The sequence below is a fragment of the Mobula birostris genome, chromosome 2 (genome assembly GCF_030028105.1).
Source record: "Mobula birostris isolate sMobBir1 chromosome 2, sMobBir1.hap1, whole genome shotgun sequence".
Classification (NCBI taxonomy): Eukaryota; Metazoa; Chordata; class Chondrichthyes; order Myliobatiformes; family Myliobatidae; genus Mobula; species Mobula birostris.
Window position 1 is genome coordinate 194260192 of NC_092371.1, and position 22271 is coordinate 194282462.

At 41.9% G+C, this 22271-nt stretch overlaps 1 long non-coding RNA gene across 1 annotated transcript in view; it reads right to left on the reverse strand.

The window, feature by feature from the left end:
• LOC140209916 (uncharacterized) overlaps positions 1-16451 on the reverse strand; it is a 156203-nt gene extending 139752 nt beyond the window's left edge. Inside the window, exon 1 of the long non-coding RNA XR_011889103.1 lies at positions 16365-16451. This is a non-coding gene — a long non-coding RNA (uncharacterized lncRNA). The remainder of the gene's footprint in view (positions 1-16364) is intronic.
• Positions 16452-22271: the final 5820 nt, after the last annotated feature.

Here is a 22271-nt window from a genome sequence, read left to right on the forward strand (position 1 = left end):
TTATCACCAGCAGCCCATTTAAACCCAGCTCTCATCCACAATCCTTATTCACTCAAACTAGCTAGCCTTAACCAGTTGTTCCTAGCCTTCAGTTAGTGAGTTTAGTATCTGTTCTCTCTTGTCTTGTGGCCCTTTATGGCTTGTTACTTTGCAGTTGATTATTAAAGTTATTGTTCACTGATAAATTATCTATACTGCTCTGCTTTTGGATCAAGCCTCCTCAACATTTCCTGACGGAAGGATGCCCAGGCTTTGAGGACTCTCTTAGCTGGGAGATTGGTCATCCTCAGGCTTTCATCAAGATTCAGTAATAATCTTTGCACCTGGTCATAGCAGTGGGCAGCTGTTCCAGTTAAAGACTGTGAAGTCTTGACAATTATAGAACTCAATCATTTTTCTAAGAGACTTGAAACCCTCATAGACTGCCATGCTCCCACCAGCATTTCCTGAAATTCTATATGGGTGCATACCTGGAATTTTAACCAACTGCTCTGCAATCCACTCCCCACAATCCCAATGAGGACACCTCTCAAAGAACATCTTCCACTGATGCATTGAATTTTTCTGAGGCTGACAGAGGAATTATGCAAAGAAATAACTCATAAATGTCTACAAGGATTAACTTCTTAATGAGAGGAGCCAACTATTCTATAAACTCTACCATACACTGATCAGCACCAGATTCCATGTGTTATTCACTAGATGCCACTAGCAAAAACTTGGTCTGTCAATTGCACAGCATTCTAAATAATGTATCTAGTGCAATGACAAAATATTAAAATCAGTCAGTTTTACTCTCTCAAGTCACTCTGTGATGACAGTATTGTAATCCCCAATTAAATAATGCCATCTTTTCTTTTTGAAAGACATGACTGGATCTGAAGTGTTCCTTTACTTAATAAAATACAACTGTATAAGAAGAGAAATCTCACAAAGCACTTCAAGTAAGGAGTCAAGGACTATAAAGTAGGATGTTCAAAGATAGGCAATGAATGGAACTTACCTGGAGTAACATCGTAGGCTTTATGAAGCAAAATGAAAAAAGTTCAAAACATTCTGGTCTTCAAAGTAATTGTTGATTTTTCTGTTGAACAAGACTGGAGTTTCCCAGATACTCATATTTTCACAGGATCACAGGGATAATCGGAAATACACAAGGATCATTTAATATTATCCTCCCAGAAAGAACTTTAATGCATAACAGAATTATTTCTTGAATGGTCCTTTCCTCTTCCATTATACATTAAAGACCATCCATTAATTGCTCATTCTGAACTCAACAATATCAGCAAAATCTAAGAAGTAATTCAGTTTTTTAGAAGCAACTCAGTTTTTTAGGTACTACTAGACAACGGGGTGACCCGTTGGGGCAACCTTTGAGAGAAGGGTGGTACAGTCTGATCTGACCAGAATTAACATAAAATTTTCCTGAATGTTATTGGTATCACTTTGCTTTGGAAACTGAAGTAGAAAACCGTAGTTTATTAAAGGAGAATGACGAATAGCAAAGCAATTATAGCTGCTCCTCGTTTAATGAAGGACACTTTTGATGGCGTCATTTCTGGTTTATCTGCCACCCTTGTGCCTCTTGTTGTCATTCTGGAGATGTGCAGCCCTTTCATCCCCCATCTCTTCATCTCTTCTGCTGTTTATTCTTCCTCTCTGATCCTGGAGATGTGCATGCCTCTCCTCCTCTGTCTCTTCTTTTCTCATCTTTTTTTGTCCTGACTCTTTGATCCTGAAGTTGTGCGGCCCTGGCCTCATCCGATTCTTGTTTTCTCCCTCTCCTTGCCACTTCCCGATGACATTTGGCGTCATCTCTTGACCATAATGTCCCCCTTCCCTTTCCATGCGGCATAATTAAGCTGACCATTTTTTTCTACCCTAATGCTGGATAGAAGATATGAAGCTGTAACACCAAAGGATGCTGATTATTCTTGATGATGTGGTTGGCGCTCTCCTAAATGGACGTGCTATAGTCACCGCTGTCCTTTGACTGCAGCAAAGGGTTTTATGGGTGTCCTGAAGTACGTCATTGAAATAAGATTTGATTATCTCTTATTGATGGGTGGCAGTTAGATCTGTCCCAATCCTGCACATGCTGATGGTGATTAGCAGAATGTGACCCCTCAAAATAGAGCTGCCCTGCCCTTTTGCTCCGGTAGGTGTCGTTGCTGAGGCTGGCCATGCGCATGTGTCGGGCTGTTGCTTCCCGACTTCCTTGATGGCCGATCAGGTCTTGGATGAAAGCCAGCCTGTTGATTTTTGGGGAATGAGCAATTTTATACAAATATATAACCCTGAACTTTGTCTGCATTCTGTAAGTTAGCGCATTTTAATTCGATTCAGCCAAAAAAAGTGCCGCTGTAATGCAAACACGAGGAATTCTGCAGATGCTGGAAATTCAACCAACACACATCAAAGTTGCTGGTGAACGCAGCAGGCCAGGCAGCATCTGTAGGAAGAGGTACAGTCGACGTTTCAGGCCGAGACCCTTCACCAGGACTAATAGTGTTGCCGCTGTAATGCACCGTTTATGCTAATTGGAGGTCACAAGCAGACAAACAGACAGACGGACAGAGCAGGAGAGTTTTAGTATTATATAGATAGTAAGCCATCATTCACACTTGTTTTCATGTATTACCTCTCTGCCCCTTTGCATTTTCTGTAAAATTCGTTTGTAATATTATAGGCAGTTTCCTCAGTTTTACATACTACATATCTCAACACTATCTTTGCAATTTCCTTAGGATTTTAAGTAATTGAGGCATATTAGACAATGGGACATAAGAGCAGAATTAGGCTATTCAGCATATGGAGCCTAATGCGCCATTCCATTATGGATTTATTATCTTCCTCAACAGCATTCTCCAGCCTTCTCCCCACAACCTTTGATATACTTACTAATCAAGAACCTATCAACCTCCGCTTTAAATATACCCAATGCCTTTGCCTCCTCATCTATTTGAAGCAATGAATTTTACAGATTCATTACCATCAGGCTAAAGAAATTCCTACTCATCTCTGTTTTAAATGGATGTCCCTCTATTCTGAGGTTTTGCCCTTTAGTCCTAGATGCCAACATTAGAGGAAACATCCTCTCCATATCTAGGCTTTTCAATGTTCAATAGGTTTTAAGAGATTTCCCCTCATTCCTCTAAGCTCCAGCAAGTACAGGCCATGAGCCATCAAATATCCTTCGTATGCTAACCCTTTCATTCCCAGAATAATTCTCATAATCCTCCTTTGCACCCTTCCAATACCAGCACATTTCTTCTTAGATAAGGGACCCAAAATTGCTCACAATCCTCCAAGTGTGGCCTGACTAATGCCTTATAAAGCCTCAACATTATATCCTCTCGAAATGAATGCTATCTTTGCATTTGCCTCCCTGATCACCAACTCAACCTGCAAGTTAACCTTAAGGGAATCCTGTACAAGGGCTCCCAAGTCCCTTTGCACCTCTGATTTTTGAATTTTGCTCCTGTTTAGAAAATAGTCTATATATTTATTCCTTCTAACAATGTTCCTGACCATACACTTCCCTACATCAATATTTTATAGCACTGCCCTCAGCACACAATATTGCTGAAATCCTTGATACAACAGATAGAAAAACAAAAACCATTGTTCTAACTGATACGACATTTAATCATTAACTTTATCTGCTTCCATCATTGCTTTGAATGCTTTGATCTACTAAGGAGGGGACTTCCGGTAGAGCTCATGGAGTGAAGTCGTGTTCTTGACTCGCTCCATTATCTCTGAGTTTTTCTTCTTATGATCAGCTATATTTTAATTAACCATTAAGGCATCAATTTTTACAATATTTTGAAATAATTTGGGCTCTTTGATAATCGGATGCTTTTAAGGTCTGCTATGTCTAAGAATGGAAAAAACGGGAAGGACGGCAAACCTCCAGTTAGACCGAAAGGTACCGATTTTCCTCCGACTGAACCACCAGTGACTTTGAAAGCTATATCGGATCTAATTCAAAGGGAAATTTCAACCTCTATTACGGAGCTGATTCGTGCGGAAATTTCAATTAATTTCCAGAAAATTGCCGATTCAATCGATAAGATTCAAACATCTATTACGGAACATCAGTCGGTTATATCTGATCTTCAAAAATCCACGCAACAAAATGAACTGAAGATGGAGAAAATCGAAGAAACAATTAAGGTAATGAAGAAGAAACTTGACTTTCTGACCTTTACAAATTCTGACTTAAAATTCAGAATGCGACGGCAGAATCTTCGAATGATTGGGGTGCGTGAAGCTGTCGAATCTGATAACCCTATGAAGTATTTTTCTCAACTTTTAAAAGATGCATTTCCTACTGTATTTCCTGACCAACCACCGTTATTGGATCGTGTTCACAGAGTTCCATCATACTCGTCTAAGTCAGATAAACCTCGACATGTCATCTTACATTTTCATTACTTTCAAGACAAGGAGAAACTGTTTCGTTTCGTTCGATCTAAAGGTTACATTGATTTTTTGGATCTTAAGTTCCGATTCGTGGAGGATTTCAGTAAACCAATTCAGGATCAATGGATTCGTTACAGGTCTGTGATGTCGGAACTCTATAAGATGGATTTAAAACCAGCGCTGCTTTACCCAGCACGTCTAAGGATTCGTACGTTGGATGGAGCCCTTCTTTTTTTTGAATCTCCATCGGATGCCCAGAGTTATCTGGATCAATTTTCACCTTCAACATCTTAATCATAATTTTTAACTATCTCCGTTTGATCGGAGGTTGTGAATCTGTCGGCCTTAAATTTTTTTTGCCTTATATGGACAGAAAAGTTTATTTTTGATTAATTAATATGGTTGCTAAACTTTCTTTCTATCTGCGTCATTCCTTTCTTTTTCCCAGGGGATTCTGGGTGGTTATTCCCTCAGCGTCATTCTACGTATTTCCTTTGAGGCCTTAAATTTTGTAGTTTTTAAATCTACTTTTTTTTGTAGGTTTTCATAACTAGTTTATGTTAATAATTTTATTTCTTTTTTTGTTTATTCATAGGGTCCGGGGTTTGTTGCGGGTTTTTTTATATTTTCTGGCTTTTTCTCTGTTATATTAAGTGTTTGTTTTAATTGATTTACTTTTTTTATTCTTTTACTGTTTTATAACTAGCTGATCTTTTTTATATTTACACTTTTTTTTAGGGAGTGTCTATCGGAAGTCATGGGGGTAGTTTTAGTGCTTGCTTCTTTCTGGCTGGGTCTGTGTTAGATTTAGCCTTGGGGTCATGGGGTGGGGGGTGGTGGGAGGGGCTTCACGTTTTAGTTTTTTTCTTCTTGGGCTATGTACACTATTGAAGTATTGGTTGCGTTCTCCTTCCCAGCATCTCTTATTTGTTCTGTTCCCTTTCCGGGTTCGTGGGTCGAGCCTATTGTCAATCCTCCTTGTTGCGGGTTGACTTTAGGGTTTATGGAGTCTATTATTAATTTCGTCTCCTGGTCTTAACCATCCTATTAAAAGGAAAAAAGTTTTTAAAGTGTTCCGGAGACTTAAAGCACAAATTTTATTTTTACAAGAGACCCATGGGCGGAGGGGGGACAGACTACGTTTTTTTAAATTCTGGAAGGATCAACAGTTCCATTCGAACTCTAACGCTAAGTTTCGAGGTGTCTCTATTTTTATAGACTCCTCAGTTACTTTTATACAACATGATATTATTTCTGATCCGAATGGTAGATTTCTACTGGTTAGTGGTCTACTATTTAATAAAAAGGTAGTTTTGGTTAATGTTTATGCTCCCAATATGGACTGTCCGGAATTTTATAAATCATTATTTAATCAGTTCCCGAATTTGAATGAGTTTTCATTGATCTGGGGGGGGAGATCTTAATACCTGTTTATCTCCAGCTTTGGACCGTTCGGCTCCTCTACGGACCTTACCTAATAAATCTGCAACTTTGATTAATTCATTCCTCTCTGATTCTGGGTCGACGGACATTTGGCGTTTTCTGCATCCTCAGGAAAAAGATTTTTCTTTTTTTTCACATGTTCGCCATTCCTATTCAAGAATTGATTATTTCTTTATTGACTTTCGTCTTATTTCTTCAGTGATTGAATGTGATTATAACTCTATAACCATTTCGGATCATGCTCCACTTAAGCTTTCTATTAAAATTCAGGCCAATACACAAAATAATAGACAATGGCATTTTAATTCGCTGTTGCTTCAGGACTCGGACTTTGTTAACTTTATGAATGAACAGATTGATCTTTTTTTTACAATCAACTATACAGAGGATATTTCTGTGAACATTCTTTGGGATACTTTTAAAGCTTATATTTGTGGTCAGATTATCTTGTATTCTGCTGCTTTGAGGAAGAAGCTGAAGCAGGAGGAGCTGGTAATTGTGGACAAGATTAAGGAAATTGATAAGAAATATGTTACAGCTCCCTCTGAGGAGTTATATAAACAAAGAACTGATCTACTAAGGAATATTGCTGGGTTATTAACTTGCCAGCATAGGTTTTCTAATGAGGGAGTTCACTATCTCTGAATTACTCTAATCTCAGTTTACACTAGATGATTGAATGGTTATGTCATGGATAGCCAAGGAACACAAGAAAACTAGAGGTACAATCAATACATCTTTACAGGAGATGGATGGCGCTGCGTACAGCGGCCTTGTTGCAAGCTCCGTTCCAAATCAACAGTATACTACTAATTGCTACAATTTTCTTCGCATTGTCTGTTCAAGTAGCTGATAGTCACATCAGATACGATAGACTGACCCTTCTGAACATCAGAAAGAAAGCATTTACCCACTATGTGCCACCTTTCCTACACTGGGAACCCCTGCTTGCGCGATCCATGGGAGACTCATCTCTTACACCACTATTACCTATGACGAAGTGCCAGAGACAAGAGAGAGTGGCCGGCGTCCTGGTGAGGCTGAGACACGTGAAAGTCGACCGCCACTCCCTAGGACACTCCCGGCTAACGTTCTGGATAACAAACTTTGTGAGCTGAGAGCCAGAATATCCTATCAGTGGGAAACAAAGACATGTAATGTTTTGTGCTTCGTGGAGACCTGGCTGATGGAGGAGATACCGGATCATGCCATTGAGCTCTCTGGGTTCTCCCCGCTCTGAGCGGACAGGTTGAAAAACCTCACTGGGAAGAGTAAAGGAGGAGGGGTATGGTTCATGATCAATAATGCTTGGTGTGACCCCCAGAATGTGCATGCACTCAAGTCCTTTTGTTCCCCAGACTTGGAATACCTGACGCTGCTGTGCAGACCCTACTGGTTGCCTAGGGAGTTCACGGCTGTTATCATCAGAGCAGTGTACATTCCGCTGCAGGTTGACACTGACATGGCTGTCAAGGAACTGTACGAGACCATCAATGTGCTGGAGATTGCACACCCAGAGGCTACTACCTTCATCGTCGCCAGTGACTTTAATCGAGCGTCGCTGACAAAAGTCTCTCTAAAGTTTTGTCAGCATATCCACGTGAGCGCTCATGGAGGTAATACACTTGACCACTGCTACACTCCCTTCTGCAATGCTTACAAAGCTCTCCTTCTCTCAGCTTTTAGAAAATCAAATTGCTCTTTGATTCTGCTTTTGCCGACATACAGGCAGAACCTGAAACAAGAGGAGGCCATAGATAAAACCATCCGAACAATCAGCCTTCATGCTGCAGGACAGCTTTGATGACTCAACTGGAATGTCTTCCATGATGAGGATGTCTCCAAGTTCACTGATGGAGTCACGTGCTTCATCCAGAAGTGCATCGACGATGTTGTCCCCCAGAAGTCAGTCAGGATCTTCCTGAACCAGAAACCCTGGATCAATGGTTCCGTGTGAGCAGCACTCACAGCGCGACATTGAGTTTACATCGCTGCCGATCAAATAGAGCTCAAGAAAAGCAGCTATGATCTGCGCAGAGCTATCAAGGCTGCGAAACAACAATAAAGGGAGAAGATTGAGTCAAGATTCACAACGAATAGCATACGTGACTTATGGCGAGGGCTGCACACCATCGCAGACTTCAAAGCCAAACATTATGACGCCGCCAACATCACGGCCTGTCTCCCAGATGAGCTCAATTGCTTTTATGCTCGGTTCAATGTCGCTAACTCTGAGTCTCTGAGGAAAGCCACCACTACAACCTGCAATGTGGTCATTTCTGAGGCTGAGGTACGCAGATTTTTCCAACGACTGGACAGTTGCAGGGCTGCGGGACAGAACGGCACCCCAGGGCGAGTACTCAGGATGTGCTCAGCACAACTGGCAGGTGTATTTACTGATATTTTTAATCTCTCCCTCACCCAGTGTAGAGTGCCCTCCTGCTTCAAGTTATCCACCATTGTCCCTGTACAAAAAACGACCAAGGTAACATGCCTGAACGACTAGCTTCCTGTCACACTCACCTCAATAATAAGCAAATGCTTTAAGAAGCTAGTCAAGGACTATATCTGCAGCTTGCTACCACCCAAACTGGACACCCTATAATTCACCTACCGACACAACCGATCGATGGATGAAGTAATAGCCACTGCTCTACGTACCTTCCTTACACATCTGGAGAAGAAGGATGCATATGTGAGAATGCTGTTCTTGAACTACAGTTCAGCATTCAACACCATAGTTCCATTCAGGCTTGACAAGAAGCTCAGAGACCTTGGCCTTGACCCTGCCTTGTACAGCCGTATCCTGGACTTCCTGTCAGATCGCCAGCAGGTTGTAGAGTGGGCTCCCGCACCTCCAGCCTTCTGACTCTCAATACAGGAGCCCCTCAGGGCTGTGTACTGAGTCCCCTCCTTTACTCCCTGTATACCCATGATTGTATCGCCACCCACAACTCCAAACTGCTAATTAAATTTGCTGATGACACTACATTGATCTCAAACGATAACATGGTGGCCTACAGGGAAGAAGTTATCTCTCTGACACAGTGGTGTCAAGAAAACAACCTCTCCCTCAATGTCACAAAAAAACGGATCTGGTTGTGGATTACAGAAAGAATGGAGACGGACTAACCCCTATTGATAGCAATGGATCTGAGGTTGAGAGGGTATACAGCTTCAAGTTCTTTGGCATCCACATCAGGGAGGATCTCACATGGACTGTACATACCAGCTGGGAGGTGAAAAAGGCACAACAGTTCCTCTTTCACCTCAGACGGTTGAGGAAGTTCGGTATGGGCCCCCAAATCCTAAGAACTTTCTACAGGGGCACAATTGAGAGCATCCTGACTGGCTGCATCACTGCCTGGTATGGGAACTGTACTTCCCTCAACTGCAGGACTCTGCAGAGAGTGGTGTAGACAGCCCAGCGCATCTGTAGTTGTGAACTTCCCATGATTCAGGACATTTACAAGGACAGGTGTGTAAAAAGGGGCCTGTAGAATCACTGGGGACCCAAGTCATCCCAACCACAATCTATTCCAGCTGCTACCGCAGCATAAGAGCCAGGACCAACACACTCCAAGACAGCTTTTTCCACCAGGCCATCAGACTGATGAACTCATGCTGATTTGAGTGTACTCTATATTACATTGACTGTTCTATTTATTATAAATTACAATGATTGCACATGGCACATTTAGATGATGACGTAACCTAAAGATTTTTACTCCTCATGTTTGTGAAGGATGTAAGAAATAAATTCAATTCAATTCAATATGCATCACTGTAATGATTTAGGCTTCATTACTGTCCTTGGATTACACTGTTACAAGAATAACTCCTTGTAATAATCATCAGTGAGGCACAGAGAATCTGTATTTACCGACAAGTAACTTTTATTGTTTCAACTAAAACGCATGTGACTTCACAAACTATCGACCTGTGTGAAGCCTTCTAGAATCCCTGACACTCCATGATCAGTCAATGAAAAGAAAAGGTATTATGCACCAGAGGAGTTTACACTGGCCAGGCGTTCCTCGTGGTCCCGATCTTCACGTGTCTGAGGGATCCTCCTTATAGAAACATAGAAAACAGGTGCAGGAGTAGGCCATTCGGCCCTTCGAGCCTGAACCGCCATTTATTATGATCATGGCTGATCATCCAACGCAGAACCCCGCCCCAGCCTTCCCTCCATACCCCCTGATCCCCGTAGCCACAAGGGCCATATCTAACTCCCTCTTAAATATAGCCAATGTACTGGCCTCAACTGCTTCCTGTGGCAGAGAATTCCACAGATTCACCACTCTCTGAGTGAAGAAGTTTTACCTAATCTCAGTCCTAAAAGGCTTCCCCTTTATGCTCAAACTGTGACCCCTTGTTCTGGACTTCCCCAACATCGGGAACAATCTTCCTGCATCTAGCCTGTCCAATCTCTTTAGGATTTTATATGTTTCAATCAGATCCCCCCTCAATCTTCTAAATTCCAACGAGTACAAGCCCAGTTCATCCAGTCTTTCTTCATATGAAAGTCCTGCCATCCCAGGAATCAATCTGGTGAACCTTCTCTGTACTCCCTCTATGGCAAGGATGTCTTTCCTCAGATTAGGGGACCAAAACTGCACACAATACTCCAGGTGTGGTCTCACCAAGGCCTTGTACAACTGCAGTAGTACCTCCCTGCTCCTGTACTCGAATCCTCTCACTATAAATGCCAGCATACCATTCGCCTTTTTCACCGCCTGCTGTACCTGCATGCCCACTTTCAATGACTGGTGTATAATGACACCCAGGTCTCGTTGCACCTCCCCTTTTCCTAATCGGCCACATTCAGATAATAATCTGTTTTCTTATTTTTGCCACCAAAGTGGATAACTTCACATTTATCCACATTAAATTGCATCTGCCATGAATTTGCCCACTCACCCAACCTATCCAAGTCACTCTGCATCCTCCTCACAGCTAACACTGCCACCCAGCTTCGTGTCATCCGCAAACTTGGAGATGCTGCATTTAATTCCCTCATCCAAGTCATTAATATATATTGTAAGCAACTGGGGTCCCAGCACTGAGCCTTGCGGTACCCCACTAGTCACCGCCTGCCATTCTGAAAAGGTCCCGTTTATTCCCACTCTTTGCTTCCTGTCTGCTAACCAATTCTCCATCCACATCAATACCTTACCCCCAATACCGTGTGCTTTAAGTTTGCACACTAATCTCCTGTGTGGGACCTTGTCAAAAGCTTTTTGAAAATCCAAATATACCACATCCACTGGTTCTCCCCTATCCACGCTACTAGTTACATCCTCAAAAAATTCAATGAGATTCGTCAGACATGATTTTCCTTTCACAAATCCATGTTGACTTTGTCCGATGATTTCACCGCTTTCCAAATGTGCTGTTATCACATCTTTGATAACTGACTCCAGCAGTTTCCCCACCACCGACGTTAGGCTAACCGGTCTATAATTCCCCGGTTTCTCTCTCCCTCCTTTTTTAAAAAGTGGGGTTACATTAGCCACCCTCCAATCCTCAGGAACTAGTCCAGAATCTAACGAGTTTTGAAAAATTATCACTAATGCATCCACTATTTCTTGGGCTACTTCCTTAAGCACTCTGGGATGCAGACCATCTGGCCCTGGGGATTTATCTGCCTTTAATCCCTTCAATTTACCTAACACCACTTCCCTACTAACAAGTATTTCGTTCAGTTCCTCCATCTCACTGGACCCTCTGTCCCCTACTATTTCTGTGACGGTTGGTCTCTGGTTACTGAAGAGTTATCACCCCTGCATATTTGGAGCTCCTGACTCTTATACTTTTCCTCATAAATTGAACCATTGGATCTCCATCCCATTGGCTGAAGGTCACCTGACCTACCTGGGTCATCATCTTACTGGTCATTGGGCTACAGCCAACATTGTTTCATGGTTATGCGCACCCCAGCATTGTGTATTTGAGTCTTTCAGCTCTGACTGGTCCAAGCAGTTAAATGAGGCAACCCAAACCGAGTCTAACGAGATTACAGATTGCTTCTTTGCTGGGTCTTGCATTGTCCATAATAAGTAGCTACTCCTTCAAGAATGGTCTCCACAATTGTGACCACATTCAATTGCTCCAATTAGATTGTTCCAAAGTCAAAGTCCACGCCCTTTACATAACAAATGGCTACTTGTTTGAGAATGGTCTCGGGTTTAGCAGATCATTACCTGAAGCTTCCTGTGTCTACATTCAGTTGCACTGAATTTCAGTTCGGGGTGGGGGGGTGGTGCAAACAAAGAGAAACTGGGTTGTCTGCTTCCCCTGTCCTTAATTAGACTGTAGTTTCCTCTGGCCAACAACACAAAGAAGTTTATTATCTTGTAATATCGCACGGCATGAAATGGCTAATTGCCACAGAAAGGTTAAAAAGAAGTTTCATTTGCACTTTGTGCCATTTGTAGCATTTATAAGCTAATTGTATATTCAGTTGTTGGATTTGCTCTTATTCCATCTCCATACTAATGTTTCAGCTATTACATTAATGGCATTAATACTAGCATTGCAGGTATGTGTAACACTGGGCCGTGACTTCTCATTGATGTTCGACATTTGAGCAATCTAGTATAAAGAGTGCATGACTCTATAGGGTTCAAAATACTGCAGATTGTATTATTAAAATATATGTTAATATTGATAATCCTGTAGAAACATTAGGTCAAGAGAAGACATTAGCCTGCAGCAATGCACAATGTAATGAACAAAATGCATTAGAGCAGAATGAGAATCTTTAATAAATAGAAAATCTGAAGACAATTTCTCCCCTGCATTAATCTTTCCAGAAGAAATGCAATAATTGCATCAATATGTTTTAAGTGACATGAGAAAAATAGCATCAGGAATTATTATAAAATCTTATTATTTTTTCTCTGTGGGGAAAGGGAGAGAGAGAGAGAGAGTGAGAGAGCTAGAGATAAGGACAGAGAGATAAGCTGCTTCACAATTCCATTGACCCAAGTTCAATCCTAACCTTCGATTCTGCCTTTGTTGATTTTACATGTTTTTCCTGTATGTTTTTTTTTCTATGTACTTTAAAATTTCCCCACTTCTCAAAGACAGGTTTATTAGCTAGTAAATTATCCCTTATGTTTGTGTTACAGCAAAATGCTTTGGAGCAGGTGGCCATATAGAGATAATAGATGGCAGCGAAATAAATGGGGGAAATGGGATCATTCTGTACAATGGCATAGACTCGATGGGCAGATGTGAGACAGATCTGGTCAAAGCTAATGCCTAGGCCTAGCAAAAGGTATATGCCAGATTAAAATCTGGGCTGGACAAATTGTTCTGGAAATGGAATGCTTTGCAAGGAGAAATGGTTGTGAAAAGTTCTTCAAAGGAAAAAGTAGCAATAAAGAGGGATAACTCAGAAGGGATGAATAGTTCAATAAAGAAGCAAAATAATGCTGACACTAGATATCTGCAGGTGGTGAGTTGGAGATACTTCTCTACCAAAGGAGGTGTAAGGCACTCCTTCCCTCCACTAGCTTGCAGGTCACCCTGGGCAAGTTGTAGCATCCACTGTGGCCCCCAATCAGGGTCATGTGAAGCTACGGGAGCAGGCCGTGGATTGTTGTATGAGTAGCTGGTGCATATCACAAGTCCTGGTTATGCAACCAATGATGCCAGGCGGACAATCTCTGAAGAGTATTGATAATGGTTTGGGTCTACCATCTTGTAAAGACACTGCCAAGAAGAAGGAAATGGCAAACTACTTCTGTAGATAAAATTGCCAAGAACTAGCATGGTTATGGGACCATGATCACCTACATCATACGTCATGGTAATGATGATGACTAGATATCTGTAATAAACCAGAAAATGCAGAAAATACCAAATTTCAGACAGGGTGTTGGGTATTTATGGAATGATGTTTTAAGTCAATAAACATTTAAGAAAGTGGATACCGCACAAGCAAGAAATAATGTGTACAAGGCTGGTATTAACTTAACGGGATAAGAAAGAATAATTGTTGTGTACAGGAAGGTGGCTACATCAAGATCTAATCTATCTGACAAACAACCACTGACTCATTTACATTCTTTCCATCCTCTATAATTACCTTGGTGGTTGACCCTGTTGAAGAATCCGGTCTTACTCAGATCACCATGTGGGTGGGAGTTTAGAAAAATTAAATTCTTTCTGCAGTTGATCAAAAATTGGCTACAAAAATCAATTACTTTATTACATAACAGAAATATCAAAATCTATGTATATCATTATTTCTAATATAGAATTTGTTGTTTTTCTGGATTTTTGTGTGAAAATAATATTCAATCTGATTTTACAGTAGTTGGAATGTTTCTCAATTTCTACGATATTGTTTCCAGTAGATTTGGCTACAACTTCTTGTCTTCCTTAAAATGGAGTTGGGAGTGGTGGTGTATACGTCAGCTGCAATTTGTGGGATGGGGGGAAGGGGTGAAATAGTGAGGATAAGCTGTAGTTCAGGGTGAAGTGTAAATGGGCAAGTTATGTGGTGCCGGAGATGTAGTGATGAGGGTTGTGTCAGGGGGAGAGGTGGAGGAAGGGGGGCTGAGGGAGGGCCCAATAACATAGATAAATATTATACTTTTTGTCTGCCACTTCCATGTTGCTAGAGGGTCCCACAGCTTAATGGGTGGGAACCGACAGGTAAAAAAAAACTCCACCTTGAGTGATCCCAAGCCCAGCTGCAAAAGGAGGAGGCGAGTAAAAACCCAGTGCTGCAGAAACAGTGACAGAAGCTCCAAAGACCTCACCTCTTGGAGAAGAAGGATCTTTGCAGATGGGCTACATCTGGGGAGAATCTGAAAGACTGACCCAGGGCAGTGAGCACTGGCGATGAGTTCCTATCAGAGGCTTATACCCCAGTAGGAGTGATGAGTTTAAGAAGAAAAAGTCAGAAAAATGTGATCTCAATTCATTAACAATGCTTAGAAAATGACATCATCACACATGTCCCTAACACAGAATTCCTATCCAGTTCACAAAGTTGAACAGTGACAGGAAGAAGGTGGTCAGATTTTCCATTGACCTTAGTCACGGAGACACAGGACTTCAGATGCTGTAATGCTGGAGGACACAGCAGATCAGGCAGTATCTGTTGAAATCCTGCATCAGGGCTGAGAGTGCAGAGGGAGATGGCCAGTTTTTAGAAGTGAGAGAGAGAGAAGGATAAGACGGGGACTTGCAGGTACTATGTGGAATTATCTGATAAGGCATTAGTGGACAGGCAGAGACTGGAGGGGAGGGAGAGGCAGATAGGTTGTGTTGGGAAACAGTAGCTGGTGGGGGACAGTTAGAAACATATAAGGAGAATGAATAAAAGGGGCAACTTATGCCAGGTTACACAAGGAGAGGTTCAAAGGTTTCAAAGGTTTATTTATTATCGAAGTATACATCTCTAAAATTCTTCTCCGGACAACCAATAAACCAAGAAAGAAAAGAACGGCAGCACGATCACCGACCCTCAGATCCCTTCTCCCCACACAAAAATGAAGGAAAACAGAAGAGACACATCGAGCTCCGTGCACGTGAACGCTGCATCTGCCTCCCAGAATACTCTTGGAGACTGCAGAGTGCTGGAACACCCAAACGATCTCCACACTTCAAATCACAAGCTCCAACAGTTCCAGAGTCACATTCAAGAGGAAAAACAAATGCAAAAAGCACAAAAGAAGTGAAATATATGTTTTCATAATCTATCCAAAGGATGCCAAGTGAAGGAGCTTTGTATGCAGGTGCTATCTTGACAAGGAGATGATGGCGGATTCAGAGGCTGGAAGTTGATAAGTGGAGACACAAAAGCTGTGGGTACTTGTATTTGATAAGGAAGGAAGGGAAGGTGATGAACAGAACCAAACAAAGGATGCGTGATTGCAGATGGGACCAGTTGAGAGAGTGGAGCAAAACTGAGTAACATGGGGCTGGGGTGGCCAGGTGTGCTGGAGAAACCTGGGAAGAGGTGTAGGAACATGTGTGGTACATCTTTCCATTGCAGAGGGAAGTGCTGGGGATGGGAAAAGCTGAGAGAACATGGATGAGCAAAAGTAGAGAATTTCCCTGCAGAAAGGTGAAGCTGGTAGGAACCTGTTACTGCTGGCAGAAAAAACAAAGGATATTTTTATGGATAAGAAGGCTGGTTAGGTGCCAGGGCAGCACCAAGGCAACTCTATCACAGTTCTGTCTGGAAAGCAGGAGTGAGGAAAATATGATTGAAAGCCCATCAACAACAGTTGGGGATTGTAAAGGGCTGGAGTAATCAGACCCAATGTTTAAAGCATCCAGGAGTTTTGGTAGCAAGCATACAAGCACAACAAAGTAACTTAAGCCTAAGTTATTGTCATTAACTAGGAAGCACAAATAAACCACACAAAATGTTATGTAGCAATTCACAAAGATTTCATGGCTCACAGTTCTTAGTCACCACTTGATTGTTGCTGTTGTCAGAGGAATTCTGAATTCTGACTCACCCCTGAGTCGGAGGCATCAATCGTGATTTCTGGCCCTCGGCTGAAGTATGACAAAACCAGCAAAGGCACCCCCAAGAAATACGAGTTCCACAAGCGCATAGGGGCATCCAGAAACAGACAAGCTCTTCGCTCTTTTGTCTCAGCATAGCATGTCTTTTTCAGCCACACCCTGTGTCCATTATCACAATCCTCATAAATCAATTAGACATTTTAATGGTCACTCCCTGTTATCTCATAGCACATAACATTCCTTTGGGCTTACACAAGAACAATAATATTACATATAGATAATAAGCTCTAATGCAACCTCTAAGAAAGAATACATCAACCGAGCTCTCAAAGTGACCAACAGACGTTCAGTCATTAACAGGCATCCTGATGTGAATGGTGCCTGAGACTAAGGCTATGTACACACTAGACCGGATAAATCCGTAACCGAAGCTTTTTCTCTTCGTTTTGACCCTCTGTCCACACTGAAACGTCATTTTTCTCCCCTGAAAACGTAGCTTTTCTAAAACGCTCTCCAGAGTGTGTAAACCTGAAAACACTGGTTGGGCGGTGTAGTGTGTATGGGGTAACCGGAGCTTTTTAAAAACACTGTCATGACGGCCGGAACAGATGATGGCTTCAGCGCGGCATTTCATTGTTTTCCTGAATGCATATAATGTTCTTTATAGTGGTCGAGGATGTCATTGTACTTGGTTTGGCACGACCCCCAGTCCCACGTTCTCCACTGCTTCGCTGACTTTGTAGTCGTTTGTAACTCGCAGAAGCAGCTCGACTTCATCTTCTGTCCAATTGAAGAAGTCTGGTTTGCTTTTTCCAGTGGAGGTTTTCTTTGTATTCCTCAAAGACATTATTGAAAACTTTCTTTCGCTGTTGTTGTAGGTACTGTAGTTTTGGGCCAATGGAAATAGAATACTGTTTCCTCTTCGCTTGTTTTCTGTAGATGTGTCCTGTGCATGCCCAATAGGAGGAGATTCGCCCAAATACCCGTTTTAACGTGGACGGAGGTATTTTCAAAAACACCTGGTGTGGACACCGATTGTTTTTACGTGAAACTGGCGTTTTCAAAATTATCTGGTCTCATGTAGACATAGCCTGAGAAAGAATCCAGCTGTTATCAGCAAACGTTCTACAGACATTAATACTGTTTAAACTGTACAGACACTTTTCAAACATTACTCACAAACAGTCATTTTGAACTGATCAGACATTCATCCAATGTTCTACAAATTTTAATGTGACATATTGCACCTCTTGAAAGTCTGGCAGGTGAAAGACACATTGAACTCTTCTTTCTGCTTAAAACGAAGAATACATATTAATATCTACTGAATGATTAAAACTAATATGATCACAATTATTAAAATATGAAAAATTATACAGTTTCAATGACTTACAACATTCACATTAAAATATATGTCCTCCCCCTAAGGGGCATTAGCATCTTGTTGACAAATTGAACAGAATGAGTAAGATTTACAAGCATCACATTGTGATCAGGGATGCAAGAAACAAATTACAATCAATTTGGCAGTTGTTTCACAGGAAAAAGGTTTATGAGGCCAGTCACTCTGAGGTTTAGAACATTCCCTCACATGTACAGGCTCCCAATTGGCATATATTACATAATGTACTGTATATCTTTTCCTGAAAAAATAATATCATCTTCACAAATCACAGGGTTATCAGAGGCTAGGCAGGTCTCAACAGAAGCCTGACATCCAACAAAACACAAGGTCAGGTACTAAAACTGAACAAAGCAACATTCCGGCAGGAATCTTTAAAAACAAATGCAGAGAGATAGTTTAAAATGTTTTCATTCCCCCTTAGTTAGTTTACTCTTACTCACACACACACAGGATAGATATCTCTTCATGCCATCACCCAGTGTGGATTTCATTGACCGTCAGCTATAAACTCACCCTCCACTGGAGGGGAAGATGGGTATGTCACGAACACTTCACCCCCTTTGCAGAACTGAATCAGCTTTTATCAGCTCATTGAGTTGTGCCATGAGGAACAAAATGGAAAAATTGTCCTGTCAGTACAAAAAGGAGTTACCGCATTTCAAGGTGCAGTTGTTCAAATGATACAAAGCACAGAAAAAGACAGGTAAGCATACTGATAAGATAAAGGCAGGAGTACGTAAATAAATTTGCTGCTTTAATAGGCCATTCACTTATTCAATCAGCCCACTGGCCTGAAGATAATAGTGGGTATGGAAGACCCACAATACACCATTAGAAACAGCCCACTCTTGTCCCTTGGGACGCATAAAGGTGCAAACCGTTATTGGATTGATTTTCAAGGGGATCACCACTGGCAGAAATAAGATGTTCTAAACCTCACAGGATACCATCCTAATTAGCTTGAAGAGAAAGGATTGCAATCAAAAGACCAGAGTAAGTGTCCACCATAATAAGGAGATACTGGAATCACTTCTGTAAAGGAAAGGAACCGACATCATCTATTTGCCAATTCTGTGTGGGGGCATTCCCATGGCAAATGGCAGGCAAGGGTCATTTTAAAAGCTGTCGATCTGTAATTTCTAAAGGTAGCCCACAATTCCTTACTGCTGTATGAGCTACTGTATATCAATGGAAAAGAATAATCCTTGCTGCCCAGACCACTCCATGGCATCCAGTACCCTCAGATAGCCAGAAGACTCATGGGCCCACTGAGCAAGTGGCAATAATGCTATTGAGGCTGAGGGCTAGATGCCACCATGTCAACAGAAGCGAGTTTGACATCAACATTGTTAAATCTTGTTATTGGCAATTCATTATTCAAATAGATGTCGACATGGTAAACTGGAATGGTAACAGGCAGTGATCAATTCAAACTGTCCTTCCATAACTCTGCTCCTTATTAGGGATGCCCCATAATAGTATAAGATTGCTGGTTTCACCGGAGCAACCAGGTAGCAAGTCTATCAGCAACAGCCCAAGAATCAGTATAAATATGGGCTTCTTCAGTTTCATGCATAATGCACTGGAAACCAAACTGGAAGTGGACTCGTATCCTGCCAGGAAGGTTTGCTAGTGGCATTTAAACTAGAGTTTAAACTAGGGGGATCAGAAACAGAGAGTCAGTACAGAGAGTGGTGCGGTTGTGGAGACAAATATTGTTGAGACCTCAGACAAACTGTGGAATCAAAAGATTGAGCATGGTGTGACTAATGCCCTGAGCTGCATACATTTCAATGCACGAAGTCTCACAGGAAAGGCAGATGAGCTCCGGGCATCGCTCAACACCTGGAACCATGGTATTGTAGCCATTAATGAAACTTGGTTGCAGGAGGGGCAGGGCTGACAGCATAATATCATGGGGTTGTGTTGTTTTAGGTGGAACAGAGCAGGAGGCATTAAAGGTGGAATGGTGGTGATACAAGTCAGGGAAAATGTCACGGCAGTGCTCAGTCAGGACAGACCGGAGAAGTCATCTAATGAGGTGTTATGGATTGAACTGAGAAATAAGAAAGGTATGACCGTGTTAATGGGGATATATTACAGATCCCAGCATCCCCCCAACAGTCTGAGGGATTTAGAGGAACAAATTTGCAGAGAGATCACAGACAAGAAACATAGGGCTATTATAGTAGGTGATTTTAACTTCTCACATATTGATCGGGAATCCCATACTGTAAAAGAACTAGACAGGACAGAGGTTGTCAAGTATGTTCAGGGAAGTTATCTTCATCAGTACGATGAGGTCCCAATGAGAGTCTGTGTTAGACTTGATCTGCTATTAAGAAATGAGACTGGGAAGGTGAAAGGAGTTTGTGAAGGGGAACACTTTGCATCAGGTGATCACAATGCCATAAATGTTAAAGCAAATATGGATGGATAAATCCCCAGGGCTTACCAGGGTGTTCCCTCAAACCCTGCAGGAGGCAAGTGCAGAAACTGCTGGGGGCCAGCAGAGATATTTAATTCATCCATAGCAACAGGTGAGGTACTGGTGGATTGGAGGAAAACTAATGTCATTGAAAGTAGTGTTACAGTTAGATAGGGTGGTAATGAAAGCTTTTGGCACATTGACCTTCGTAAATCAAACTATTGAGTACAGGTGATGGGATGTTGTATTGAGTTCTGTAAGACATTGGTGAGGCCTAATTTGGAGTATTGTGCACAATTTTGGTCACCTATTTACAGGAAAGATGTAAACATGGTTGAAAGAGTACAGAGAAAATTTACAAGGATGTTACTCTGGAGGACCTGAGTTATAAGGAATGATTGAATAGGTTACGACTTTATTCCTTGGAATATAGATGATTGAGAGGAGATTTGATAGAGGTATACAAAATTATGAGGGGTATAGAGAGGGAAAAATGCAAGCAGGCTTTTTCTACTGAGGTTGGGTGGGGCTATAACCAGAGGTCATGGGTTAAGGGTGAAAGGTGAAAAGTTTAAGGGGTATATGAGGGGGAACTTCTTCACTCAGAGGGCTGTGAGAGTGTGGAACAAGCCGCCAGCGCAAGTGGTTAATGTGAACTTGATTTCAACATGTAAGAGAAGCTTGGATAGGTACATGGATGGATGAGGCATGGAGGGCTATGGTCCAGGTCAATGGGAGTAGGCAATTTAATAGGTTTGGCATGAACCAGGTTGGCTGAAAGGCCTATTTCTGTGCTATATTTTTCGATGACACTATGATTCTATCTGAACCCTTTTGTGCATGTTCTGTCAGAGCGTACCATCCCATCATGGGAAGAACAGGACAGAGAGACATGAGAGAATCCCCCTCTGTGTTTCAGTCTCTATCAAACCCAGTAGCAAGGCTTCTCAAATCTAGTGTACCTGGTGGCAGCATTAGGAAGCTATCGGGACCAGAAATCCAGAGGCATATTCTTTCTTCCACACTTCTGCCACAGTCTCCAAACAGCCACGACATCTTTAACAGGAACTTGCAATTCAAAGGGGAGGCCCTTTCGACAAGGTGACAGGGGTAAGGCCGCGTTGGCCTCCTTTGCAGCCTAAATTTCTTTCTAGTCACAGCGTACAAGGATCAGAAGAGCATAGTCAAACAGGGTATGTGTTGTCACCAATATCTCAAAAGGTCAACCAACATTGTGCTTCTTCTTTTGTTGTAGGGAGTGCTATCTTATTTCTGACCTTATCAGGAATTATTCTATAAACCTTAGTCCACTGTATTCCGAGAAAGTGAACAGTCGTAGCTGGCCCCTGTATTTATCAGGGACAATTTCCCATCCCCTCGATTGCATGTGATTGATCAAAGTATAAGGGCTTCCGAAGTACCCTCTTGAGAGGATCCCAACAAGAGCATATCATCTATATAGGGAACTACTTTGATGCTGTGTGACAGGACACATGCACACAAATCCCGTGCCACCACACAATAGCAAATAGTAAGACTATGGACATATAATCCTCTGGAAACCATGTAAAGGTGTACTGAAGACCATTCCATGTAAAACCAAACTGACCTTGGAACTGCTCAGCAATAGAGATGGAGAATTAAGTATTAGCTAAATCAGTAACTGTGAGTCCTGCTAACAAGTTCCGCAATCAGATTTACAAAGTCTGTAACAGCAGTGGTCAGTGGAGGGGCAAAGCAATTTAACTGATAATCAATGGTCGTACATCGTGAACCATCGGGTTTCCGAACAGACCAAACAGGGCTGTTATAAGGGGATGAGGCCAGATGAAGGACACCAGGTTTACCGGGAACTCAAATGTCGCATCAATATCCTCATGCCCTTTCAGGATATGATATTGCTTGGCAACTACTATTTAAGATGGCAAGGGTGTAAAGACAGGTTCCTATTTCACCTTTCCAACCAGAATAGATACCCTCATAATACCAAAAGCCAATTTGTCAAAGGGTGTCATGATAGAAGTTCCCATTAGCAAATTAATTACCAAAATGTTTTCAGGTACC